The sequence below is a fragment of the Trachypithecus francoisi genome, unplaced genomic scaffold, assembly GCF_009764315.1.
Source record: "Trachypithecus francoisi isolate TF-2019V2 unplaced genomic scaffold, Tfra_2.0 Lachesis_group0, whole genome shotgun sequence".
Classification (NCBI taxonomy): domain Eukaryota; kingdom Metazoa; phylum Chordata; class Mammalia; order Primates; family Cercopithecidae; genus Trachypithecus; species Trachypithecus francoisi.
Genome location: NW_022681453.1, coordinates 114,653,048 through 114,673,673, shown reverse-complemented (window position 1 = coordinate 114,673,673; position 20,626 = coordinate 114,653,048).

The following is a 20,626-nucleotide window of genomic DNA, read 5'->3' as shown; positions in this document are numbered from 1 at the left end:
ATCACAGGGGTGTACACTCCCTGCCAAATATGGGGTAATATCACCCTCTCTCCCTCTGGATATTACAAACCACAGGGGGGCTTACAACCCCTGCAATATGGGGGGTAATATCACCCTCTCTCCCCATGGATATTATGAACAATATCACAGGGGACTGTACACCCCCCACGATATGGTGGGTAATATTACTCTCTCTCCCTGGGGATATTACAAACCATATCATGGGAGGCTGTACACACCCCACGATATGGCGGGTAATAACAACCTCATCCCCCCAGGATATTATGAACAATATTACAGGGGGAAGTATACGGCACACGATATGGGGGGGTAATATCACCCTCTCCCCCCCTGGATATTACAGGCCGTATCATGGGGGATGTACACCTCTGCGATATGGTAATATCATCCTTTCCCTCCCCTGGATATTACGAACCATATCATGGGGGGCGTGCACACACCCAGTATTTACTATATTGAAAGTAATATTATCTTCCTTTCAGGATATTAAAAACAATATCACAAGTGGGTATGCAACCCCTACGTTATTGGAAATAATATTATCCTGTCTCTCCCTGTATATTAGAAACAATATCACAGGGGACTTGTACATTCCCTACAATATTGGGAGTAATAACCTCTTCTCCTCTCCTGGATATTAGAAACAACCTCACATTTGGGGTGTACACCCCCTGGGATATTGGGAGTAATATGATCTTTCTGCCTGTATATTAAAAAGCATATCACATGGAAGATGTACACCCCCTGTGACATCGCAAGTAATATCATCCTCTGCTCGACTGGATATTGGAAACAATATCACAGGGGAGGTGTACATTCCCTGTGATATTGCGAGTAATATCATTTCATACTCTTCTGGATATTAGAAACAGTATCACTGTGGGTATGACAGCCCCTGCGATATTGGGGGTAATATCATCCTCTACTCACCTGGATATTAAGAACAATATCACAGCGGGGGTGTACACTCCCTGTGATATGGGGGATAATATCACCCTCTCCCAGCCCCTGGATTTTATGAACCATATCACAGGGGGATGTACACACCAGTATTTACTATATTGGGAGTAATATTATCTCCTCTCTTGGATATTACAAACAACATCACAAGGGGGCATTCAACCCCTGTGTTATAGGGAATAATATCATCCTCTCTTTCCCTGTATATTAGAAACAATATCACAGGGGGCGTGTACATGACCTGCAATATTGGCAGTAATAACCTCTTCTCCTGTCCTGGATATTAGGAACAACCTCACACGTGGGGTGTACACCCCCTGGGATATTGGGAGTAATATGATCTTTCTGCCTGTATATTAAAAAGCATATCACATGGAAGATGTACACCCCCTGTGACATCGCAAGTAATATCATCCTCTGCTCGACTGGATATTGGAAACAATATCACAGGGGAGGTGTACATTCCCTGTGATATTGCGAGTAATATCATTTCATACTCTTCTGGATATTAGAAACAGTATCACTGTGGGTATGACAGCCCCTGCGATATTGGGGGTAATATCATCCTCTACTCACCTGGATATTAAGAACAATATCACAGCGGGGGTGTACACTCCCTGTGATATGGGGGATAATATCACCCTCTCCCAGCCCCTGGATTTTATGAACCATATCACAGGGGGATGTACACACCAGTATTTACTATATTGGGAGTAATATTATCTCCTCTCTTGGATATTACAAACAACATCACAAGGGGGCATTCAACCCCTGTGTTATAGGGAATAATATCATCCTCTCTTTCCCTGTATATTAGAAACAATATCACAGGGGGCGTGTACATGACCTGCAATATTGGCAGTAATAACCTCTTCTCCTGTCCTGGATATTAGGAACAACCTCACACGTGGGGTGTACACCCCCTGGGATATTGGGAATAATATGCTCTTTCTGCCTGGATATTAAAAAGCATATCACATGGGAGATGTACACCCCCTGCAATATTGCCAGTAATATCATCCTCTCCCCTACTGGATATTAGAAACAATATCACAGGGGAGGTGTACATTCCTTGCGATATTGAGAGTAATATCATCCTTTTCCACCCCTCCGCCTTGAATTTAGGAACAATATCACAGACAGGGTGCACACCCCCTGAGACATTGGGAGTAGTATTCTCTCCTCCCCCCGGATATTCGGAACAACGTCACAGCGAGGGTGTACACCCCCAGAGATATTGGAGTAATATCATTCTCTCTCTTCCTGGATATTAGGAACAATATCGCAGGTGGGGTGTGTATACCCTGCGATATTGAGAGTAACGTCATCCTGTCCTCCCCTGGATATTAGGAACAATATCATGGGGGGGCAGGTTCTACCCTCTGCAATAGGTGATTTAACAAAATCCTCTTTCTCCCTGCATATTAGGAACAATATCTCAGGAAGGTGTACACCCCCTGTAATATTGAAAGTAATGTCATCCTATCCACCCCTGGATATTAGAAACAATATCATAAGGAGCGGTATATACCCCTCTTAATATTGGGAGTAATATCACTCTCTTGCGTTCTGTATATTAGAAACAATATAACGGAGGGGGTGTACACCCTTAGGGATATTGGGAGTAACATCCTCTCGCTCCTTGGATATTAAAAAAATTAAAATCACAGGGTGTTGCACACCTTCTGTGCTATTGGGAGTAATACAATCCTCTAATTCCCTGGATATGAATAGCTATATCATTGGGGTGTATACACCCCTTGCCATATTGGGAGTAATATTATCTTCTACCCTTTGGATATTAGGAACACTATCACAGCGGGGGTGTACACCCCCTGCGATATTGGGAGTAATAACTTTCTTCCCCCACCCCTGGATATTAGGAACAATATCATGGGGAGGTTGTACACCCCCGCCAATATTGGGTGTAAAATTACCTTCTTCCCCTCTGGATATTAGGAACCACATCACAGGGTGGGTGTACACTTCATGCGATATTGGGAATAGTATTTTCTTCCCCCATGGATATTGGGAACAATATCACATGATGGGTCTACAACCCCTGCGATATTGGGAGTAATATCAGCCTCTCTACCCCTGGATATTAGGAAGAATATCAAAGGTGGGGTATACACCCCCTGAGATATTTTGAGTAATATCATTTTCTTCCCCCATGGATATTAGAAACAATATCGCCAGAAGTTGTACAACTCCTGCTATAATGGCATCCTCTGCCTCCGTGTATATTAGGAACAATATCACAGAAAAGTGTACATTCACTGGGATAGTGGGAGTGATGTCATCCTCTCATTCCCTGGAAATTAGGAACAATATCATGGGGGTGGGGTGTACACACCCTGCGATATTGGAAGTAATACCATTTTCACTGCCCCTGGATATAAGAAACAATATAACACGGTGGGTGTACACACCCTGCGATAGTGGGAGTAATATCATCCTCTCCCACTTTGTATGTTAGGAACAACATCACGGGGGGGTGTACACTCCCTGCAATATAGGGAGTAATGTCATCCTCTTCCAACTTGGATATTAGGAACAATATCATGGAAAGTGTACACCTCCTGCAATATTGAGAGTAATGTCATCCTCTTTTTCCCTGGATATTAGAAAAAACATCACAGGATGGGGGTGTATACATCCACTGCAATAGTGGGCATAATGTAATCCTCTCCCCCACTGGATATTAGGAACTGTACCACAGAGTAGGTGTACACCCCCTTAATAATATTCTTTCACATCGAGGATGTTAGGAACAATATCACAGGAGTGGTGTACAGCCCCTGTGATAATAAGAGTAATATCATCCTCTCCCCCCATGGAAATTCGAAACAATATCACTGTGGGGGTGTACGCCCCCTGCGAAATTGGGTGTAATATCATCCTCTCCCCACCTGGATATTCGGAACAATATCAAAGGGGTGGTGTACATCCCATGCGAATTTGGGAGTAACATCATTTTCTTTCCCGCAGGATATTAGGAACAATATCATAGGGGGTGTGTACACCCTCTGTGATATTAGGAGAGTAATATGTCTGCAGGTTATTGCGGATACTATCTCAGGTTGTAAACAAATGTTGTACATCCACTGTGGTATTAGGAAAGTAGTATCTCTCCAGGATATTTCAACAATATCCAGGGTGTATGCACATGGTGTACACCCAATGTAATATTAGAAGAATAATATCTTCCCCAGATATTACGAATGATATCCCAGGGTGTACACACATGGTGTACACTTACTGTGATACGGGAGACTATATCTCCCCAGGATATTACGAATGATATCCCAGGGTGTATCCACATGGTGTACACCCAGTGTGATATAAGGAGAAATATCTCCCTGGGATATCATGAACAATATCCCAGGGTGTATACCACTGGGATATTAGGAGCAATATCTCCCCAGGATATTACAAATAATATCCCAGAGTGTACACCCACTCTGATATTAGGAATAATATCTCCCCAAGATATTATAAATAATATCCCAGGGTGAACATTCACCATGATATCAGTAGTAATATCTCTGCAAGATATTACAAATAATATCCTAAGGTGCACACCTCTTAATATTAAGAGTAATGTCTCCCCAGAATATTATGAATAATATCCCAGGGTTGACACCCACTGTTCTATTAAAAGGAATATCTGCCTAAGATATTATGAATAATATTTCAGGTGTAACATCCCCATAGGATATTATGAATAATATCACAGGGTGTACACACATGGTGTACACTCATGGTGATATTAGGTGTACATCCCCCTAAAATATTATGAATAATATCGCAGGCTATACACATGTTGTTTAATCCACTGTGAAATTAGCAGTAATATTTCCCTAGGATATTACAAATAATATTACTGGTGTTTTACACACATAGGTTAGACCCCCCATGACAACAGAAGCAACATCACTTTAGGATATTATGAATAATTTCACAGGGGGTGTGCACACATGGTGGACATCCCCTGTGTCATTAGGAACAACATCCCCCAGGATGATATGAATAATATGACAGGGGATGTATGCACATGGTACACCCCCTGTGATATTAGGAGTAACATCCCACTAGGATATTATGAACAATATGACAGGCGGTATACACACACGGTGTCCACATCCTGACATTAGAAATAACATCTACCTAGAATATCATGAATAATATCATAGGGGGTGTACACATATGGTATACACCCCCTGTGACATCAGGAGAAACATCTTCCGAGTATATTATGAATAATATCAAAGGGGTTATACACACATGGTATACAACTCCTGTGACATTAGGAGTAACATCTTTTAGGATATTAGAAATAATATCACAGGTGATGTACACGCAGGTTGTACACCCCAAGTTACATTAAGATTAACATCCCTCTAGGATATTACTAATAATATCACAGGGGTTGTGTGAACAACACAACTAGGAGTAACATTGCCCGAAGATATTAGGAATGATATCACCCCCTGTGGTGTACAGCCATGGTGTACACCCGCTGTTTCATAGGAGTAACATCCACCAAAACATTAGAAATAATATCTCCCAGCACATTATGAATAATATCTGAGGAGTTGTACACACATGGTATAAAACCCCTGTGATATTAAAAGTAAAACCCCCACAGGTTATTATGAATAATATCACAGGGGTTGTACACACATGTACAACTCAAGTTACATTAGGATTAACATCCCCCTAGGATATTAAGAATAATATCACAGGATGAGAGCACACATGGTGTATGCCCACTGTAACATTAGGAGTAACATCCCCTTAGTGTATTATGTATACTAAGTATATTATGAAAAATATCACAGGGTATGCACTCTCTGTGAAATCAGGAATAACATTCTGCTAGGATATTAGGAAGAATATCATGGGGTGTACAACCCCTGTGACATTAGGGGTAACATTTCCCAAAAATATTACAAATAATATCTCAGGGTGTACACCCTCAGTGACATTCGGAGTAACATCCCCCTAAGGTATTACAAATAATATCACAGCGTGTACACTCCCTGCTACATGAGGAGTAACATCTTTATAGGCTATTACAAATAATATCACAAGGTGTACACCCCTTGTGACATTAGGAGTTACATCTCGGTAGGATATTATGAATAATACCACAGGGAGCACACCCCCTGTGACATTAGGAGTAACATCTCAGTAGGGTACTCTGAATAATATAACAGGGTGTACACCCCTTGTGACATTAGGAGTAACATCCCCCTGGGATATTATGAATAATATCACAAGGTGCACACATTAGGAGTAACATTCCACTAGAATATTACGAATAATATCACAGGGTGTACACCCCCGGTAACATTAGGAGTAACATCCAACTAGGATATTATCAAAAATATCATAGGATGTACATCCACTGTGGCATTAGGAATAACATCCCCCTTAGGATATTACGAATAATATCACAGTGTGTACACCCATTGTGATGTTAGGAGTAATATCTTCCTAGAATACTACAAATAATATCCCAAGGTGTACACCAACTATGTGATATTAGGAGTAATAGCTCCCTTGGATATTATAAATAATATCACAGGGTGTACACACATGGAGTATACCCACTGTGATATTAGAAGTAATATTCTCTAAAATATTATGAAAAATATCACACGGTGTCCACCCACCCACTGTGATATTAGAAGTAATAACTACCTAAGATAGTACAAATAATATCACAGGGTGCACACACATGTCTACGCCCACTGTGATATTAGCAGTTAAATTTTTCTAAAATATTATGAATAATATCACAGTCTATGTACAGCATGTGCACACCCACTTTGAAGTAATATCTCCTTAGGATATTACGAATAATATCACAAGGCTTACACCCCCTGTAACATTAGGAGTAACATCTTCCTAGGATATTATGAATAATATCACAGGTGTACACGCCCTGTGACATTAAAAGTAACATTCCCCTAGAAAATTACGACTAATATCACAAGGTGTACACCCTCTGTGACATTAGGAGTAACATCACCGTAGAATATAGCAAATAATATCCAAGATTATACACCACCTGTGACATTAGGAGTAACATTTCCCTAGGATCTTACGAATAACATCACAGGATGTACACACTCTGTGACGTTAGGCATAATATTCCCCTAGGATATTACTGCTAATATCACAGGGTGTGTACACCCATTGCGATATCAAGAGTAATATCTCCCTAGGATATTACGAATAATATTCCAGGGTGTACACCCACTGTCATACTAGAAGTAATATCTCCCTAGGATATTATAAATAATATCACAGGTTGTACACACAGGCTGTACAACCACTGTGATATTAGGAGTAAAATCCCCCTAAAATATTATGAATATTATCACAGGGTATACACATATGGTGTACACCCACTGTGATATTAGAAGTAACATCCCCCTATAATTATATGAATAATGTCACAGGGTGTACACAGATGCTGTGCCCCCACTGTGACATTAGGAGTAACACCCCTTTAGATTTTTATGAATAATACCACAAGGTGAACACACATAGTTTACACCAACTGTGACATTAGGAGTAACATCCCCCTGGGATATTATGAATAATATCACAGACTGTATACACATAGCGTACCCCCACTGTGACATTAGGAGTAACGTCTTCCTAGGATATTGCAAATAATATCACAGGGTGTACACTCATTGTGATGTTAGGATTAACATCCCCCTAGGATATTACCACTAAGATCACAGGTTGTACACCCACTGTGATACTAGAAGTAATATCCTAGGGAGATATTACTCCTAATATCACAGACTGTATACACATAGTGTACACCCACTGTGACACTGGGAGTAACATTCCCCTAGGATATTACAAACAATATCACAGAATGTACACACATGGTGTACACCCACTGTGAGATTAGGAGTAACATTTCCCTAGAATATTATGAAAAATATTATAGGGTGTACACATATGGTGCTCACCCACTGTGACATTAAATATAACATCCCCTTAAGATATTACAGATAATATCACAAGGTGTATACCCATTGTGAGATCAAATATAACATCTCCCCAGGATATTACAAATAGTATCACAGGGGGAGTACACACATGGTGTACCCCCACTGTGACATTAGGAGTAACATCCCCCTAGGATATTATGACTAGTATCACTGGGAGTACCCATATATTTTGTACACTCACTGTGACATTAGGAGTAACATCCCCCTATGATATTATGAATAATAACACAGGATGTACAAACATCGTCTACACCCTCCATGACATTAAGAGTAACATTCTTTAGGATATTAAACATAATATGACAGAACGAACATTCACGCAACTTCCCTCTAGGATATTAGGAATAATATCCCAGGATGTACATACACGATATACACACGCTGTGACATTAGAAGTAATATTTTTCTAGGATATTATGAATAATACCACAAGTTGTACACACATGGTGTACACACGCAGTGACATTAGCAATAACATCCCGCTAGAATATTATAAATAATATCATATAAATAACTATTATAGTAATTATTAATCAATATTATTTGTAATATCCAAGGGAGATGTTACTCTTAATATCACACGGGGTGTACTTCCAGTCATATTATTGGTAATATCCTACTGAAATGTTACACCTAATGTCACAGTGGGTGTACGCTCAGTGATAATACGCATCATATCCTACGGAGATGTTACTCCTAATGTCACAGTGGGTGTACACCTAGTGATATTATACATAATATTGTAGAGAAATGTTACTCCTAATGTCACAGTAGGTATACACCCTGTAAAATTATTTGAAATATACCAGAAAAATACTACCCCTAATTCCAAAGTAGATATTACAAAGGATTGCATGCCTCCTGTATATTACAAACCATATCACAGGGCGGTGTACACACCCAGCAATATGGGAATTAATATCACCCTCTCCCCCTCTGGATATTATGAACTATATCACTGGGGGAGTGTACACTTGTGATTTTTTTCTGAATATCCAAGGAGGGAGAGGATGATAGTACTCCCAATATCACAGGGAGTGTACACCCACCCTGTTATATTGTTCATATTATTCACGAGGAGAGAGAATATTATTCCCAATATTGCATGGGGTGTACAGCCCCCGTGACATTGTTCTTAACATCCAAGGGGAGAGAAGATGATATCACTCCCCGATACAGCAGAAGGTGTACACTCCTCCCTGAGATATTGTTCCTAACACACAGAGAGGGGAAGGATTTCATTACATTCAATATCACAGGGGGTGGACACCCCGGTGTGATATTATTCCTAATATCCAGGGGGGTCAGAATGACATTACTCCCAATATCGTAGGGACTGTACACCCCACCTGTGATATTGCTCCTAATATCCAAGGGGGTAGGGGTTAATATTACTCCCAATATCGCAGGGGGTGTACACCCCCTACCGCGTTATTGTTTCTAAAATTCACGTGCAGAGAGATGATATTACTTCAAATATCTTAGGAGTGTACACGTTCTGCATGATATTGTGTCTAATATCCAGAAGAGGAGAAGATGATATTATTCCCAATGTAGAAGGCGGTGTACACCCACCCTGTAATATTATTTTTAATATCCAGGGTTTTTAATATTGTTTTTAATATCTAGGGAGTAATATTACTCCCAATATTGCAGGAGGTGTATGCCCCCACTATGATATTCTTTCTAATATCCAACTGGAGAGAGGACAATATTGATACCAGTATCACAAGAGTTGTACACTTTCCCTGTGATATTGTTCCTAATATCCAGATGGGGTAAAGGGTGATATTACTCCCATATTCACAGGAGGTGTACACCCCACCTGTGATATTGTTTCTAATATTCTGGTAAATAGAGGGTGATATTACTCCAAATATCTCAGGAGGTATGTACTCCCCACCCCGTGATATTGATCCTAATATACTTGGGGAAAGAAGATGATATTACTTCCACCTCCAGGCCTCAGGTGATTCTTCCACCTCCAGGCCTCAGGTGATTCTCCCACCTCAGCCTCACAAGTAGCTGGGACTACAGGTGCACGCCACTAAGCCTGGCTAATTTTTGTAATATTTTTCATAGAGACAGGGTTTCATCATGTTGCCCAGGCTGGTCTGGAACTCCTGGGCTTATGTAATCCACTGCCTTAGCCTCCCAAAGTGCTGAGATTACAGGTGTGAGCCAGCCTTCCCCCACTGTGCCTGACCTTCCATAAATATTTACTCAATCAAGTTATGTTACTGTTTTTAAGTAGATTAGTACAAAAATGTTTGAGATCAGCATCTATGCCTAACAGAGACAAGAATTGGTTCTGTAAGTTTTATTTGCACTCCCATCCTTTGGAATTGCAAAGTATACAAGTAAGAAAGATACAATTGTTTGATGACTAAATAATTAGGTCTTTGGGCCCTGAACATTATTAAAAATGGAGTTATTAGAAAGCTAGCACTCTATCCCAGATGTGTCAGCTATATAGATCAAATACACACAAAGTAACAAAGGATTCTGAAGAGTTACCTGGATAAATTCAGTAACCTGGTATTTCCTCCTAGTAACAATGCTTTGACTTGTCAGTAAAAGAAGGGTGTATGCTCTTTGGCTAAATTTTCAAAGTAATTGCATGTCTACCTGACCAGAGAAAGAGTACGTGGTATCAAGGAAGTTCCTAAAATAAGGATACCTCAATAATATTAAGATGTTTGAAATGATTAATTGCCCTCCCAGCTAATGATAAGCTGTTTCTTTAAGAATTCTCTCTAATGCTGGCTTTTGCTACTAGGCTAGCCCAGCTGAGCAATGTACTGCCAGTTTTCCAAACACTCTTCTTCTCCTTTTTTTACTTTTCCTGTAAGACTAAGTACTTCAAAGACTGAGTCAGTATTAGGTCTATAATAACAAATACTGGACCCATTATATTTTCAAACATCATTTGCTATTTGAAAGACTAGATCCTTTCATAGAAGTTGTGCTGGCTTATCAGCTGGGTTCAGCAAATACAGTGGTAGGTAATAGTAACCGGCAATCTTTAATTATCTATGGCATGCTAAATATTTTGCATGTGTTTTAAATATCCTATCAATCCTTATAACAACCTATGTTTTATAAAGGTGAAATCAAAGCTCAAAAAAGTGAAGTGAGTTGTTCTAAGTCACATAGTAATTGAACTATGTGTTAAAAGCATCTCATGTGCTTTTAATTCATGGTATAATCCACAATGTAGTCCTGAACTCAAGGCCTCATTTGTACCTTTAAAACACTCTAGGGAGGCCTAGAGAAGAGTCATGGCATCAAGATTTTGGATGAAGGGGCAGGAAGATACTTTGTTATTGTACTTGTTAGAAAAAAAGAAATATAATCGGAAATGCCAGATCCAGATGATTAATCACAGTCAGAGAAGGTAATCTCAACATCTTCTACATTAGCTTCATGCTGCACCTTTGGCTGCGACTGTATTTTTGAGGGCTGGAAGTGTACATGAGCTGCTTTTATCTAAAAATTTTGAAACACATAATTAGCATCTACTGATTACACCTTATAGCATACATGACCCACCTGTCATTTTATCTTAACTCAGACACGAGAATTACGAGACATTTCTAGGAAGGGAGTAAAAAGAAAGAAACAAGGAAAGAAAAGAAAATTAAGTCTAAGTTTTCCTATGAAATTGTGAAAAATAACAATTGCAAAGTATCTCACTCAAGAAAGAGTGATTTAAAATTACCTATTTATGAGAATTTTTTTTTATTTTTATTGTTTTGAGAAGGAGTCTCACTGTGTCGCCAAGCTGGAGTGTAGTGGCACGATCTCGGCTCATTGCAACCTCCATCTCACAGGTTCAAGTGATTCTCGTGCCTCAGCCTCCCGAGTAGCTGGGATTACAGGCACATGCCACCACACCCAGCTAATGTGTTTTTAGTAGGGATGGAGTTTCGCCATGTTGGCCAGGATGGTCTCGATTTCCTGACCTTGTGATCTGCCCGCCTCAGCCCCTCCCAAAGTGCTGGGATTACAGGCATGAGGCACCGTGTCCAACCGTTTGAGGACTTTAAATTTGGGAATAGGGAGAAAAAAATGTCTCAGTTGAGATTGACATTTGAGTGTTGAAGCATTTCAAAGTTTAGGGGTAGTCCCTGGAGTAGGCAGGTAGGTGTGCCTTTCACATGCAATTCTGCCTTGGGCATTCATGAATTGAGGATATCAAAAGGCAAAGGAGACTGGGTAAACATCCATGTCCAAATTTTGCCCAGACTAGATAAACAATTGTTTCTCTCCAGACTAAAAAACAATATTAATAAAAAAATATTCCTCAAAATGGGTATCTCTAACCACCTGTTACCAGGTCAGCTGGAAGAGCTTATTAAAAATACAGCTATCTGAGCTACATCCTTTATGTTCTGCATCTGAATCTCTATGGGAATTATCCACAAAACTGCACTTTTAACCAGAACCTCCCAAATTACACATACTAAATCCTGACAATCTCTGGAAGAGAGAATATTTAGTATATTTATTGACTAGAATGGCTTGTCTCAAATCATATTCTAAGAGATGACAAAAATTAGTGATAACTCATGTTCAACTGCATTTTCAAAATACACACGTAAGAAAAATACCTAACAACTATTCATCATTATTATATGGCAGGTTCTCCATAAGGAACACTGTGCTACATATGAGAACATAGTAAAGCTTGTGAGCAATCGTGTGTAGGCAGATGTGAGGAGGCAGACCGGCAGATTAATGTTAGGCACCATTTGCTCACTAGCCATTACAATGTACCCATCTGTTTATGGTCCATTATACATTTGAAACAGCCCCAATACAAGCTCCTTAGTCAATTCTTCTTGACAATCCAAGATCAAAAATAACAACTAGTACTCGCAGAGCCATTCTTATATAACAAACACTATGCTTTCTACCTTTCAGCTCACATAATTCCATAGCAACTCCCTGAGGTAGATTTCAGCATTAGCCACATTTGATAAGCAAAAAAAAAAAAAAAAAAAAAAACCTAGAAATTAGTAAAGTTAAATCACTGTATATAATCAGACAGTCTAAAAAATTGCACACCCTAAACTCAAACAAAGTTCTGCTGGATTCTTATCTAAAAATAAATTTTCTCCTAAAAGTAAGTTCTCCCTGCTCTGTATCACCCTAAGCCTTATACCACTGCTGAAATTTCACCGTTCAGAATTCCCTTTTTTTGTAGTGGGGGCAAGGGGAGGGATTGCCAATCAAAACATCATTAATTCTCCTTTTACATTAAAATACTGATAGGTAGGGGATGCTAGGTGTCAGTTCTTCAAACTTACTGTGGATAAGAATCAGCAATGAGTACTGTTAAAAATTGCTGAACTACATGAAAAGAAAGAGCCTCAACAGGGCAGAGGTGTGGTTGGGGTGCACCATCATGCTCAAATGAGCAGGACTGAAAGGGGTGGAAGAGTAAAGCCCTCTTATTTCTGGGAGATTTGAGGGTCCTGAGTGCTTGGTGTTCAGGGACATGGGGCTATCCAGAGTTGATAATGTTAATCTGTAAATATGCACCCTGTCATTTGCCTAGAGTTGGTCCTAGTTACCTTACTGTAGTACTTTCAAGCACATGAGCAAAAGAGTTATGCTTGAAGCCCAGCTCTGCCATATGCCAGGTGGGTTAAAATTGGCCCAAATCTGTTCCTGTTGTTGGAACTCTTGCCCAGCAGTCATGCTTCTTAAAGTCTGGGGTCATTGTCAACAGTCTTAAGAGAGCACACGGTCCCGTAACATGTAAGACATTATTGAAGTAAACCGGTCCCATCTTAAGCCTGGTTCATTAAAAAAAATAGTTCACTAATATTTTATTGATCAGAACCCATTCATTCTTTCAGTGTTATCCCTTAGAGCTGCCTAATTGTATCTATCCTGTATTTCTGCCAGTCGCCATATCCTATAACCTAAAATAAACAGCAGTAGGAGAGGCTTCTGATATGTCTTTTCATAGGCTCATTGCTCCCAATGCCATATTATCAAAAATTAAACAAACAAACCAAGCCATAGTCCGCAACTAGTTCTAGATTTTTTAAAGTTATTTAACCTTTAAACAACTGGAAAATAAAGTTGTATAAGCCAAGTTTCCTGTATCTTATATAAAAGTCACAAGAGAATGGATCTAAGAAAAATACAGAATGTCGGCCAGGCGCGGTGGCTCACGCCTGTAATCCCAGCACTTTGGGAGGCTGAGGCGGGCGGATCACGAGGTCAGGAGATTGAAACCATCCTGGCTAACACAGTGAAACCTCGTCTCTACTAAAAATATAAAAAATTAGCCGGGCGTGGTGGTGGACGCCTGCAGTCTCAGCTACTCAGGAGGCTGAGGCAGGAGAATGGCGTGAACCAGTGGGGCGGAGCTTGCAGTGAGCCGAGATCGCGCCACTGCACTCCAGCCTGGGCGACAAAGCGAGACTCCGGGAAAAAAAAAAAAAGAAAAGAAAAGGTAGAAGGAAAAATACAGAATGTCATATTACTGTTTTAAAGAATTAGTAGAGAACATAGAAAAAGCTCAGGTTTTAGGGTCAGATGGCCTGGCTTGAGCCCTATTTCGCCATTAACTTACTAGATGTATGACCTTGGTTAAAATCTCCATTTCTATATCTGAGTTTACTTATCCCACCACTCAGCATGTGATTATTAATATGCTAATCTATATTAAATGTTCATTATAAAGTCTATCGCAGAAAAATATTCAATAAATGGTGGCAAATAGTGTTAACAAATTTTAAAAATGGCTCTGTTTCTTTCTGTTTCTTTCTCCTATCCTTCCCAGAGTTAAGTACCTTTAACCACTTACCAGAAAGAATTATGGATAAGTCATAACAGTCTCATTTATCTACTATGTCTTCATATAAGACTTTCAGTAATAAAAATGATTCTCTTTTTAAAAATGAGAGAATAGGAAGAAAATTGTCCTAGCAAACTCATCTAGTCTATCTCCATTTCCTCTTCCATAAAAAGGAGTGAGGACATCTATCAGGGTTTTGTAGATACAACTGGCTTATATATGTAAAAATAATTCATAAATTATATGAGACAGTATAAGATGTTTTATTCTTTCTTCGAGGTAAAAGTTACTGAAGATGCAAAAAAAGTAGTTTTAAAAATGAGAAAAAAGAACACTCAATAACTGTCTCATCGAAAATATCATTTCTGTCTAATTTTATCCTTATTACTGAAGGTCAATCTATACCTATATCAACTTTCTTTAAAATTTATCAATGGCAGTGATAAATTATGAGATTAAAAATACAGTAACTACTGGGAAAGATGAAATCATTTTCATTTCATTGTCTCGTTTCTTTATAATACAGTTTCCCAGGTAATTTTGATGAAAAGAAAATCACCTAAACAGCCAAAGATGCTTGCCTGCCAGCCCTTATAGTTAGCATTTTGGAGTAGACATTTGCCTAGCATTCAGCCTCCAAAAAAGTCAATGGCATGTGCAGTATATTCTAGAATTAATATTTTAAAATAATGTCGACTGTTGCTTAGTATTTTATATGGGATAGAGACACTTTTGTCCAAGAGATATTATAGAAGCACTTATTTGACTTCTAAAACAAACATCAGTAGGCAAGGTTTCTGATATTTACATTTTCATAGTCTCGTTGCTCCAAATGCCGCAGTATATAACATTGTCAAAAATTAAATAAACCAATTATTTAATTAGGCTTTGCATATGTAGTGAAACCTGGCAAGGTGAGCATATTTATAAAAAACTGATTATGTGCTTATGTGTGTCGGTATATGCGTGTGTGTGTAGCTAAGACTCATTCCAAAAGGCTATTTTGGGGTATATGTAGAATATAGGTGGTTTTCCTGGGTAGGTCTTGGGTAGGACTCACTTTGCGAAGCTGATGATAGTATGATAGCCCGTACTTAAGACTTGAATGTTTATGTGTTGCAGTTTATTTATTGAGTGGATATGTTTAAACTCTCACTCCTTTATAAAAAGAACAGTTTTCCTGGGAGAGAAAGAATATTATTAGCATAAAAATTAGAAGGTGTAATTATTTAAAAATAGCGCAGTAGTTAAAAGAGTGGTTCTAAAATCATGCCACCTGGGTCTCAATCATGCTCTGCACGTGGCAGATGTGTGACTTTAGGCAACTTTCTTCACTATGTTGTGCCTCAACTCTCTTACTTTTAAACTCTGGTTGCATGTACATGCAAACTTTTATTGAATGCCGAAGTTTAATATCTAAACTGAGTGATTAAAGCTAAGAAACACTGAGGCAATAATGAGACCTAGTAGAATAATTTATATATGTGCATAAACTTTTTGTGCAACCAATATGACATATTTTTGCTTTCTGGTAAGAAGGCAATAGTTAATTATACTTTGCTAAAAGCAGGATTTTCAGCTAGTGTCAACTTTAGTCTTAGAATAACTTATTTTAGGAGTGAAGGTAAAGTTAATATCCAGTGTTGGCATGCTTAGTTTACCAGTGTGTTCATATACGTAGTGTTTATTATACTAAGCTTTCAGAAGTAAATCTCAAGTCAGAGTTAATTCTTTCCTCTATATTTCTATTTCTTCTTTCTGCACCATTTAGTGAATGCAATAAGTCAAATGGCTTAAATTGTTGATATCCCCTTTAAAGCCTAATTTATAACATAACAAAGTTATTTTCTTCTTACTGGCTTCAAACACATCTACATTAAATGAAAGGTAAGCTCCTATTCATTGTCTCTGTGTACTCTGTACTATCTGGGAATTGTGTTACATTTCCCAGGCACTTTTTCCTTTAAGGTGTTAACAGTCTACTCTCAGAGTGGGCAAACTCCTGCCAATGGGCCAAATCTGGCCCACTGCCTTTAGGCTAAGAATGGTCTTTATTAAATTGTTAGAAAAAAAAATCAGAAGAAGAAAAATATTTCATGACACATAAAATTACATGAAATGCACAAGTCAGTATCCCCAAATAAGGTGTTATTGGAACACAGCCATGCTTATTCCTTTACATATTGTCTATCGTCTATGGATGCTTTGGTATGACAACAGCAAGATGAATAGTTACAACAGAAATAGGGCTCACAAAACCTAAAATAAGAGAGTGCTGCTGACCCACTATCTAGCTTAAACATATCCCAGAAAGAATGGAAGATTAGCATTCTATCAAAATCATAGTAAAGGTTCCACCAAGCTGATAATATACTAGTATTTATCTGATGACTATGGAATACTCCTCTATTTCAAGACAAGAGAGAAAAAAAAAAAAAAAAAGACTGGTTCTTTTTTTATCTACTCTTCTATTTCAAGACAAGATAGAAAAAAAAAGAAAAAGAGGACCAGTTCAATTAAGAAACTTCACTTAAAGGTTTCTCATCTTAAGTATTTTTTCATGAGTTTGACCCTAATAACACTAAGCGTAAACTTATTTGGTTACTGTATTCTAAATCCTACAGGGACAGCAAGTGAGAAATTCAAGCAATAGAGACAAAACTCTAAACCTGCCCCATATTCCAGGCAGTTGTTGAAATGTTAATATCTATCGGGCTCATACCTCTTCTGGAAAGATGGAGAAGGAAACTCCTCCTGCAGGAGGAACTGCCATGTTGGGTACCAATTAACATTCATTAACTCACCTCCTCCTATTCCAGGCATTACTCTCAGTATTGAGGACATAGATATGAGAAGGAAAGCAATGTCTCTGCTCCTATGGAAACTAAAACACAATGGAGGAAACCAAAATAAACAAATGAATACATGAGGAAATGTTGAACAGTGCTATGAAAACACAGGTATAAAAAAATGTACAGTTTCACTTATATAAGGTACTTAGAGTAGTCAAACTGATAGAGACAGAAACACAACAGTGGTTGCGAGGGGCTTGGGAGAAGAAAAGAGTTGTTTAGTGGATATGGGGCTTCAGTTTTGCAAGACAAAAAGAGTTCTGGAGATGAATGGTGGTGATAGTTGAACAATAATATCAATGCACTTAATACCACTAAGCTAGAGACTTAAAAATAGTGAAGATGATAACTTTTGCATTAAGTATATTTGACCACAATAAAAAACATTGGAAAAAATGCTAGAGATAAAGAGATTGTTCTAAAAGCTTCCATAATAGGGACAGGAAAAGAGACAGATCACCTACAACAACAACAACAAAGATCATCCAATTTCTCCAGAGGAACATCAGATGCTAGAAAAGACTTAAGAAAAACTGTATTCAAAATTCTGTGCTAAAATTATTTTCAAATTAGCCTTCTGTGCTCAAATTATTAACTCTTTGTGGAGGTAGAATACGTTCTTTTCAGACAAAAAAATATATATGCATGCAGGCATACATATCATAAAGTATAATGATGGTCAATGGCTAAGTGGCTGTGATTTATTTTAATGAATTTTCAGTTTTTAAAGTATTTTGAATAGGTAATTTATTCACATGGCTCGAAAATCAGAATGTCTAAAAAGCTATGTGGTAAAACCCCTCCTCTTGTGCTAACCTGCATGTATATTCTCAGTTTGTTCCCACCGCTCCTTCCCAGAAGTAACCGCACTATTGTTGGATCTCAGACATATTTCTAGAGTATTTCTGTGCATACATATGCAAATTTAAAGATGACTTTTTTCTCCCTCTCCCCATCCCTCAAATAGTTGGTTTAAATAGGGTAGGTAGGCAAGGCCTCTCTAAGGCGTAACAGGAAGATGCAGCCATGTGAAGATTTAGGAGAAGAAAATTCCAGGCAGAGAAAAGAATGAAACAAGAGGCTCCAAGACAGGAGCAGATACCATGAGTTTAAGGATCAGATGGAAGACCAAAGTGCTCTATGTAGGAGTGACCTATGGGAGGGAATGGGAGGAGAAAAGTGAGAAAGGGAGAAGGAGGGGAAGGGCCAGTGACTCATCCTAGAATGTTAGTTGGTAGATGTCCAACCCTGTGTTCACTGACAAACTGCCTGCCATGGTAGCCATCCCTGCCCCTACCCCATAAGGATCATACAATACTTTGACCTCAAAAAGCATCCCATTGACCACCATTCATGCCAGGAAAAGATCTGCTACAGAAAACCCGCACCCCTAGTGCTGAACATTCCTTTCACTTTTGAAGTGGCCCCAGATCGCTTACTTGCCCCCTTGAAACTAACCAGGAAACGCCAAATGTGCCTGAAGACCAAATAGAGAGTTGCCCTGTTTCCAAAAGTCTCACCTCAATAAAATGTTTCCCAAGCAGAGATTCTTTGTATTTCCTCTTTTTACCCTATAAAACTTAATTGCCTTGCTACCACCTTAGAATTCCTGCTGCCAAATGATAACAGATGGATTCCCTTGCCCAGTTTATAAACAAACAACTGTTGCTAATTTTGTCTCTGACACAGCTTCGTCTTTGACGTCATGAAACTGTTAGTTACACTTTTGGTCTAAGTATGGGTCCGCACCTTACCCCAGCTCTTAAAATAGAGATGGAACAGGAGAGGGATAAATCAACGAATGCCATTTTAATTTCTTTTATTTTATGTATTTCTCATGCTTTTAAAAATCTATCTCCCAGTACTATTTTCAAATACTTATTTGATTTTAGCTCCAAAATTGGCATTTAGAGGAGTTTTTTCAAACTAAAAACCTTTATTTTGTCCAATATATGACTAGAAATAAATTTTCAAAACTTTCCACTGCTTTATTTAAATAGTTCTCAGATGTGATTTCCATAAAGTAACACCATGACTCAGCATGCATATTTAGATAAATTATGATGATTTCTTTAAAAATTCTAATTACAGTTTAACCTAATTGCTATTCAAAATCAGGCACATTATATACCCAATTCAATATACTTTTTAAAAACATTGCCAAAGATTATAATAAATTATAATGCATAGTGCATAATTTCACCTTAATTATGCCTTTCTGTGATTGGCTTTCAGATTCAGTATATCTGTTATCTTTATAAACCATCTTATTCTGCCACAGTATTTTTTACTTTATAAAAAGATAATGCTTAAAAAGATGAGACTTAAAATTTTTAAATGTTTTTATTACAAAAGTAATACATACTTTAAAAATGCAAAACAATATGGAAGTGGGTAAAGTAGAAGGTGACATTTGTCCCTTTCTCCACCAATTTGATTCCCATGAAGTAATCAAGATATGATATGCATGTATATATGTACATACTTACGTGTGTTTTTTAAAGTCAGGAGTAGGGCTCTGAAAGTATAGCCAACTGCAAAATTAGAGGGTACACAGTACACACAAGACTTCCCTCACTTTTGACACCAACTGTGTAAAATTCCCAAAACCACTATCAGATTCAATAATTCTCTGGAAGAATTCACTGAAAGCTATTATACTCATGGTTATGGTTTATTACTAGGAAAAGATATAGTTTTAAGTCACCCAAGGGACAAAACCTATAGGAAAAAGCCCAGGGAAGTACCAAACATAGGGTCTCAATTGTCATCTCCCCATGGAATCAGGAGGCATTACTTTCCCAGCAGTGATGTGTGACAATACACATGAAACATTGCCAACCAGGGAAAGTCACCCATGCCTCACTATTCAGTTGTTATTGGAGTCCTGTTACATAGGCACAATTGATAGATTCATTGCCCATGCGATTGAT